At 37.3% G+C, this 9,846-nt stretch overlaps 1 pseudogene; it reads left to right on the top strand.

Annotated features, from left to right (window-relative positions):
- Nucleotides 1-5,438: 5,438 nt before the first annotated feature.
- LOC118934308 (homeobox protein NANOG-like) lies at nt 5,439-6,289 on the top strand (annotated as a pseudogene).
- The last annotated feature ends 3,557 nt before the right edge of the window (nt 6,290-9,846 follow it).

Raw genomic sequence — 9,846 nt, 5'->3', positions numbered from 1 at the left:
CTAAGAGAAATTAAAGAGGACACTAACAAATGGATATTCATCCCATGCTCTTGGGTAGGAAGAATTAATATCATCAAAATGGCCATACTGCCTAAAGCAATCTATAGATTCAATGCAATCCCTATCAAAATTCCAGAAGCATTCTTCATCAAACTGAAAAAAAGTTCTAAAACTCACATGGAACCACAAAAGACTCTGAATAGCCAAAGCAATCCTGAGAAGGACGAATAAAGTAGGGGGTTTCGCCTCCCAACTTCAAGCTCTACTAAAAAGCCACAGTAATCAAGACAATTTGGTACTGGCACAAGAACAGAACCACAGACCAGTGGAACAGAATAGAGAGTCCAGATATTAACCCAAACATATATGGTCAATTAATATGATAAAGGAGCCACAGATATACAATGGGGGAAATGCCAGCCTCTTCAACAGCTGTTGTTGGCAAAACTAGACAGTTACATGTAAGAGAATGAAACTTGATCATAGTCTAACCACATACACAAAAGTGAATTCAAAATGGATCAAAGACCTGAATGTAAGTCATGAAACCATAAAACTCTTAGAAAAAAATATAGGCAAATATCTTTTGGACATGAACATGAGCAACTTGTTCATGAACATATCCCTCCCAGCAATGGAAACAAAAGCAAAGATGAACAAGTAGGACTATATCAATCTGAAAAGCTCCTGTACAGCAAAGGACATCATCAATAGAACAAAAAGGCATTTTACAGTATTGGAGAATATATTCATAAATAACATATCTGATAAAAGGTTGATATCCAAAATATATAAAGAGCTCATGCACCTCAACAGACAAAAAGCAAATAATCCAATAAAAAATGGGCACAGGATCTGAGCAGACACATATTCAAAGAAGAAATTCAGATGGCCAACAGGCACATGAAAACATGCTCCTCATTGCTAATCATCAGAGAAATGGAAATTAAAACCACAATGAGATATCACTTCACACCAGTTAGGATGTGCACCAACCAAAAGGCAAACAACAGCAAATATTGGTGTTGATGTGGAGAAAGGGGAACCCTCCTACACTGCTGGTGGGAATGTAAATTAGTCCAACCATTGTGGAAAGCAGTATGGAGGTTCCTCAAAAAACTTAAAGTAGAAATACCATTCGACCCAGGAATTCCACTCCTAGGAATTTACTCTAAGAAAGCAGCAGCCCAGTTTGAAAAAGACATATGAACCCCTATGTTTATTACAGCACTATTTACAATAGCCAAGATATGGAAGCAACCTAAGTGTCCATCAGTAGATGAATGGATAAAGAAGATTTGGTACATATACACAATGGAATATTATTCAGCCATAAGAAGAAAACAAATCCTACCATTTGCAACAACATGGATGGAGCTAGAGGGTATTATGCTCAGTGAAATAAGCTGGGCAGAGAAAGATAAATACCAAATGATGTCACTCATCTGTGGAGTATAAGAACAAAGGAAAAACTGAAGGAACAAAACAGCAGCAGAATCACAGAACCCAAGAATGGACTAACAGGTACCAAAGGGAAAGGGACTGGGGAGGATGGGTGGTTAGGGAGGGATAAGGGGGGGAAGAAAAAAGGGGGTATTATGATTAGCATGCATAATGTAGGGGGTGGGAGAAAGGGGAGGGCTGTGCAACACAGAGAAGACAGTAGTGATGCTACAACATTTTGCTATGCTGATGGACAGTGACTGTAATGGGCAACTATAGACAATCTAATGTTAAAAGAACATATGGGATGTGAACAGTTCCCAGGAATGTGTTGTTTTAATTTGTCTGATTTTTCTCAAACTATTCAAATTCAGTTAGACAATATCCATCATATCATTGATAAGTTTTCACAAATGCCTAGGGTACCTAACTGGTTTTCTTGGTTGCACTGGATATGGCAGGTAATTGTAGGTCTGCTTTTGTTATGTAGCTGTATTCCTATTACGTTAATGTGTGTGCACAATTTAATTAGTAGTTTAAAACCTATACATGCTTATGTTACTCTATAAGAAGATATGTCAAAGAAATAATAAATCTTCCCATGTTTTCTTCCATCTGCTACTTCTATAGTTTTTCTTCTTCCTTCCTAATTACAAACCTTTAGTAAAATTCGTGCCTCATATCAAAAATTACTGAGTACCATAATTCTTCCAAGTGGTAAAGATACCTCAAGACAAATGCTGGGCATAGAAGCCACAGGGCATAAATCTGCAAAGAAGTAAAAAGCTAACCTTTTCAAACAATATTGCTTCTCTCTCAATTACCAACTTTACATTTCCCTGTATGGCCCTGGAAGATGACTGGTTAGCCAGAGACGGGTAAGATTCCTCAAGGGAGGAACAACCTAAGACAGGCACAGTCGCAGGGGGACCATCAGGTGAGAAATTGGGGATCAACAGAGGGGAGGCTTAGAACCTCACCCCCCCTGTTTTGAGAGAAATCTTCTGCATCTGTGGATGTTTTGTTGCCCTTGTCTAGCTTGGATTAATACTTAGTCTATAGGCATAGACCTGATAATCTACATTTGCCTTCTTACAGCACTAAATTATGTTTTCTACCTTTATCTTGCATCAACCTACCACTTCAGCATTTTATTAAAAATAATAATAATAATAATAATAAGGGAGAAATGTGGGATTCACATATAAATCAAGTATAAAAATCAAACAAATAATCATATCTGACTTGATTGTTTATAGTTCATGATGCGTGATCAAAACCGAAAGTTTCTGTGATATGACTGCCCTTGCACTGTTCACCATGTAAGAACTTATTCACTATGTAAGAACTTGTTCACCATGTAAGAACTTGTTCGTTATGCTTCAGAAGATTGGAGACTGTTGAGAAATAGGCTTGGGGTTGATTAATGACTGTGCATTGAGTCCCCTATACGGAATTTTATTGTTGTTAACAACCATTTGATCAATAAATATGAGAGATGCTCTCTCAAAAAAAAAAAGAACAAAGAAAAAACTGAAGGAACAAAAGAGCAGCAGAATCACAGAACCCAAGAATGGACTAATAGTCACCAAAGGGAAAGGGACTGGGGAGGATGGTTGGGAAGGGAGGGATAAGGGGAAAAAAAGGGCATTATGATTAGCACACATAATGTAGGGGGGTGAACGGGGAAGGTAGTATAGCACAGAGAAGACAAGTAGTGACTCTATAGCATCTTACTATGCTGATGGACAGTGACTGTAATGGGGTGTGTGGTGGGGATTTGATAATGATGGGAATCTAGTAACCACAATGTTGCTTATGTGATTGTATTTTAATGATACCGTAATAACAAACAAACAAACAAATAAATAAAAAGAATGAAACTGGATCCATATCTTACACCACTTACAAAATTCAACTCAAATGGATGAATTATTTAAATGTAAAAGCTGAAACTGAAATTTCTAGAAGAAAATATAGGAACAAATTTCCGACATGAGTCTAGGTAATGATTATTTGGATATGACACCTAAAGCATAAACAACATCATAAAAAGTAAACAAGTTGGACTGCTACAAACTAAAAAGCTTCTGACAGCAGAAGAAACCACCAACAAAGTGAAAAGATGACCTACTGAAGGGGACAAAATATTTGCAATCCATATATCTGATAATGGCTTAATATCCAAAACACATAAGAAAGTACACAACTCAATAGCAAAATATAAATAAATAAAGAAATGAGCAAAGGCCATGTATAGATATTTTTCCAAAGAGGATATACAAATGGCCTACAGATACATGAAAAGGTGCTAAACATCACTAATAATTACGGAAATGATATGGAAACCACAATGAGATATTACTTCCTGCCTGTTAGAATGTCCATTAAAAAGACGAGATAACAAATTCTGGCATGGATGTGGAGAAAAGAGAGCTCTTATGCATTATTAGAGGGATTGTAAATTGGTAATGCCATTGTACAAAACATTACGAAGGATCCTCAAATAATTAAAAATAGAACTATCATATGATTCAGCAATTCCAGTTCCAGGAATATATCCAAAAGTAATAAAAACACTAACTTGAAAAGATGTCTTTACCTCATGTTCATAGTAGCATTATTTACAATAGCCAGGATATGGAAATGACCTAATATTGTGGTAGATATACTAGGAAATATTCAGCCATAAGAAAATGAGAAAATCCTACCATTTGTAAGAACAAGGATGGATCTTGAAGCCATTATGTTAAGTGAAATAAATTGCAGAGAAAGACAAATGCTGTATGATCTCACTTACACATGGAATCTTATAAAAAAGAACAACAGATAATAGAAAAAGAGATCAGACTTGTGGTGACCACAGGTAGGGATGCGGGCAGGGGGACTGGAAGGTGGCCAAAGGTACTTAGTTACAAGACAAATAAGTACTAGGGCTGTAATGTTGAACATGATGACTCTAGCCAACACTGCTGTGTGATCTACAGAAAAGTTCTTAAGAGAATAAATCCTTGGAGTTCTTCTTCACAAGGAGAAAATATTTTTTCCTTTTCTTTTTACTGTATTTGTGTGAGAAGATGGATGTGAGCTGAACCTATTGTGGGAATCATTTCCCACTGCATGTAAATCAAACCATCATGCTGTATGACTAAAACTTATACAGTGATATATGTCAATTATTTCCCAATAAAATGAAAAAAAATAGACACATAAAGGGCAATAATTATTTATTGACTTCTGAGGAATCATGGAGAAGAGTGGACAATAGAACATTTTTAAAGTGCTGAGAGGAAGAACTAACTCATAATTCTTTATCCACCAATAAATACATGTCAATAATGAAGGTGAAATAAAGACATTTTCATATAAGAGAAAGTATGTAAACTTTTCACCTGGAGACCTGTAGAAATTTATCATCAGGGGAGGTCTGAACCATCAAAATATACTATAGAAGTTCTTTAGGCAAAAGTGAAAAGCTACCAGTTGAATCTTCAAGAAGGAATAAAGAACATCAAGAGTGGTAAATAAGTATAAAATACTATTTTTCTCTCGAATGGCTTTTTGAAAGAAGTTAAAGTGAATCTTAAGCAAAGGAAACAGCATTAAAAAATGGCATGAAGATGGGAAACATGGTGTGTTAAAGAATTACAAGCACTTCATTGTTTGGAATGGTAAGTGTGACAGGAACACTCAGGGGCACGCCTGCCATGCTAAGGAGCCCGGTCTTAATCTATGTGAAAAGGTTTTCTAGCCAAAAAATGACATAATGAGATCTGTATTTATAGAGATCACTCAGGCTACTCAGTGAAGGATGAATCTGAAGGGGTAAGACTGACTGGAGGCAGGAAATTCAAGCCATTGCAGTGATCCGAGAGAGATGTTAGAGAAAGTATATCACCCCTATTTCTCTAAACTCTTCCACCGAGACACTTAAGCTTGGGCCTTTCTTCCAGTCTAGACCTTTGGGTTTTTTCCTTCTCCCCCAATTCAACAACATGAGTACAGGCCCAACTCCTCCTCCTTGCGCCGAGGCATCCGACTCAAGAAACCCTCTCCAGTCCCTGAGATTTATGGTCCTGAAGATTACGCATCCTTGCACATGTCATCTGCCCAGACCCCCCACGTGGAGACTGCTGTCTCTCTTCCTTTCTCTGTGGATCTGCTTGGGCAGCACAGCCCTGATTCTTCTACCGGTCCCAGAGTGAAGCTACTACCTGCTCCTGTAGAAGAGCACAGTAAGCAAGGAGGATAAAATCCAGGTCAAGAAACAAACGATCAGAACTATGTTCTCTCAGACATAGCTATGTGCACTCAGTGATAGGTTTCAGAGACAGAAACACAGCCTCCAGCAGATGCAAGAACTTTCCAGCATCCTGAACCTTAGCTACAAACAGGTTAAGATGTGGTTCCAGAACCAGAGAATGAAATGTGAGAGGTGGCAGAAAAACAACTGGCCAAAGAATAGCAAGTGTTCAGAGCTCAGCAGCTATAGAATACTCAGGCCTATCACCTGGGATGCCTGGAGAACACTTCTGGAAACCTTGCAATGTGGAGCAACCAGACTTGGAACAGCCAGTCTTGGAGCAGCCATTTCTGGAACAGTCAGACCTGGTACACACAGGGCAGAATAACCAGGCTTGGAACAATCAGTACCACAGACTTTGAAGAATCCTTGCAACCCCAGATCCAGTTCCAGTAAAATTTTATCAGTGATTTGGACGCCACCTTGGAAACTTCTGGAGGAAGCCATAATATACAAAAGCAAACCGCTAAGTATTTTAGTACCCAGCAAATCATGGATTTATTCCCAAATCACTCCATGAACCTACAGCCTGAAGATGTGTGACAATGGGTATATTATTCAATCTCAGTTTGGGCAGTATTACTTCTGGATTTTTCTTCTTTTACAGTTATGTATCTCTGTCTTGATATCCTGCATCTTAGTATGCCTATTGTGTAAATGGGGGTGGGAGGGTTTGATTGGAGACTAATCAAAGAGGTTTCAGTAGCCTTGGCTGCTATGGACAATGTGGTAAAAGCTGTCTGGCTATATATAGGTTACTAGGTATAACTAGTTTGGATATCTTTGGGATCTAGACTCTAACCTCAAGAATAGAAGTAAATACTAAGATGTGTGATGAAGGATTATTCATATTTTCTGGGGTTGGGAGGTTTTACTTGCTAAAAACCTTAATTATTAAGGTGAAGTGTTAAGCTATAAATGTGCTTCCTTGATTTCCTCTGCCTCTTCCGCTTGTGCTGTTTTACTACAACCCCTAGTTTGTTCATTAGTCTAGTATTTGTAGAAAGATGTTTTCTATTTTGATAACATCATGATAATAATGGTACAGATTTGGCTGGTTGGTGTATAAGTTTAAGTATGAATAAATAAAACATCAGTTTTATCTTTAAAAAGAAAAAAGAAGGAAAGTACGTCAAGAAAACCTGATCTAAAGAGGCAAAGGAATGGAAATTTGAAGAACATAGTTGAAAAAATATTTTGGAAGTAAAATCTGTATGAATCAGAGTTTGTGAATGATGTAGAAAAAAACAGCACTTGGGTAATTTTAAAAAATCCAAGGAGTTTCCTTAATACAGACCAATTTACTGTGTAAGTTTCTGGTGACATTGTACTGGGTCCTAATCCATGTTGCCCATTTCATTCATAACACCTACTTAAGGCTCAAACCTCCTATATAATACTGGGTGATTATGATCCTCATCCCCTTGGCAACAGCTAATTTGACTAGGGTGCCTGGAAGGGAGAGAGATTAGACAATCAACACATAAACCAACCAAGAACCTATGATGTAGCCAGTATCAAAAGATGAAGCAAGCCGATCAGATTTTTAAATCGCTAAAGAAAAGGTCATTTAATAGTTAAAGTCAAGGCTGAACCTTCCTGTCCATGAGAGAGGCTAGGTACCTTGGCAAATCCAAGAACCCAAGAAGAAATACGGAAAGAAGAGACTCCGCACAACAGAGGGACATGGTAGTTCCAGAAAGACACAAAAGAATAAGTTGACATCCTTGGTTTCTCTGGCTATAACAGGGACTCATAAACACTTTTTGTTGTTCTTGGATGGAAGAATAAATAAATGATAAAACACGTTAACAGGTGAAGATGATTTTCCAGTGCCAGTTTCTGTAAAGCAATTTCCTGCAGCCTATCTTCAGGGCCCTCAGAAACCCCCATCTCCCTACGATCCCACTTCTGTTCCCTTATGCTTAACTCCACTCCATCCCATTTTACAATGTCCCTTGAACATCCGTATTTTTTAATTAAAAAGGTGGATCAAATGATTGACAAATTTGTTGCAGTTTTTTCAATATCTCTGCTCTCCAAAAAGTCAGAAATTCTCAGTATGTACCCACACCACTGATGGATACAGTTTTTGGCTCTGGAAATCAAACAGCCTATACAAGCTCTAACACCTAGAGCTTGAGGACCTCATGCAGTTCTGATTACTCAAGTCTTGAAAACTATACTCCTTTGGAATCACTGTTTTCCTGCTGAAAAATGTGTTCCCTGTAGGTATCAAGTCTTTGAAGGTCTTTTTTGGGTAACTCTCTAGGCTGCTACTTTTCTCATACCTTCTTAGACCAGGTATTCTGTTTGGATCACAGCCTAGGTGGGAGTGAGGAATGATAACAGTACCCAATCATCATTACAGAAAGCCTTTCTGTCCTCCAGATCTGAAAGTTTATCACATTTATTTCAGAATAACACAGCCAACTGTCTGAGCCAGTAGTAGAGACCTCATGTAGAGACTCCAAACTACTGGAGAAAAACATTCCCCTTTTGCATCTTTGAATGGAATGACTGAACAAATAAAGTTTTTTTCCTTTGAAAAACTTTTAAAAAGAAGTGAGATGTTTTCTCACTGCTGCTGCTTAGAATTGGATACTGCTATACACATTCTGCTTGAAGGAGGAAATTAGATGAAAAAGGGAACAGAGGTGATTAGCCTGTCACTGGAAAGGAATATTAAAGAATGGGAAAACAAATTTGTCAGTTCCTTAAATAACCAGATGAAATAATTATAGCTAATTGTTTCTGAATTATCTAGTTATGACTCAAATCCTTTATTTCTGAATTTTTCTTCCTTCCCTTCAATTTTGTCTAAGGCATAGCATCTGAATTTCATATCCCCCTTTAACAAGCATTATCTACCCCCCCACACGATCTAGCTACCTTCAACATATCTTAAACAAATTATAAAATTAGCATTTACTTGAGAGCATGAGAATGGAAATAAATGTAGCCATAGACTACTCAAATGTGAGAAAATCAGCTAAATTCTATTTATATGCTTTTACAAAATGCTGTGTACCAGGTGTTTCCAATCCACTGGTCTGGAAAAGATAAAAAAGAACAATCTCCAATAATAATAAAATAAACGGTTTCTCTCTGGGTCTCCAGCAGCTGGAATCCCAGTTGTCCTACCTCTTACTGCCCAGTAATTTCTGTCCCTAACCATTCATAGGAGTGGGAGTACCTCACAAACTCTCCATGACAAAACAGAAGCCAGCCCAAACTATTTTAAATTCCCCCTTTTTGTTAAATTCTTTTATTTTGGGATTTTAGATCAGATGTAGTTGTAAGAAATCATACAAAGACATTCTATGTACCCTTTATCCAGTTTCCCCCAATGGCAATATCTTGCAAAACTGTGACATCACAACCAGGATATTGACATCAATAGTCAAGATACAGAACATTTCCATTACCACAAGGATCCTTTATATAGTTACCTTTTTACAGACACATCCACTTTTCTAGCACCCCCAATCTCTCCTGAAGCCTTCGTTAACAATTACTCTTCATTGCTATAATTATGTCATCCCAAGAATCTTATGTAAATGGAATTTTACAATATATAACCTTTTGAGATTGGCTTTTTTTTAACTCAACATAACTCTCTGGAGAATCATCCGGGTTGCTGCATGTATCAACAGTTCATTTCATTTTACTACTGAGTAGGGTTCTCGGTATGGATGTATCAGAGTTTGTTTAGCCTTTTACTCATAGAAGGACATCAAGGTTGTTTCCAGTTGGGGATTATTACAGAAAAAGCTGCTATTAGCACTCACATATAGGTTTTTATATGAACATATGCCTATGATCATTTCTTTGGGATAAATGTCCCAGAGAATTGCTGTGTTGAGTGGTAGTTAAATGCAGTTTATTAAGTTTATTAAGAAACTGCCAAACTATTTTTCAGTGACTGTGTCAACACCAGCAATGTATGACTGATCCAGATTCTCTAATATTCTCATCAACATTTAATGCTATCACTATTTTAATAGTGACTCTTTCAAATCATGAACATAGTATGTCTTTCCATTTATTTAGAGCATCTTTTATTTCTTTCCTCAGTTTTGTGTAGTTTCATCATACAA

The sequence above is a fragment of the Manis pentadactyla genome, chromosome 11, assembly GCF_030020395.1.
Source record: "Manis pentadactyla isolate mManPen7 chromosome 11, mManPen7.hap1, whole genome shotgun sequence".
Lineage (NCBI taxonomy): Eukaryota > Metazoa > Chordata > Mammalia > Pholidota > Manidae > Manis > Manis pentadactyla.
Note: the sequence above shows the minus strand (reverse complement) of the source record. Positions and strands in the feature narration are given on the sequence as shown.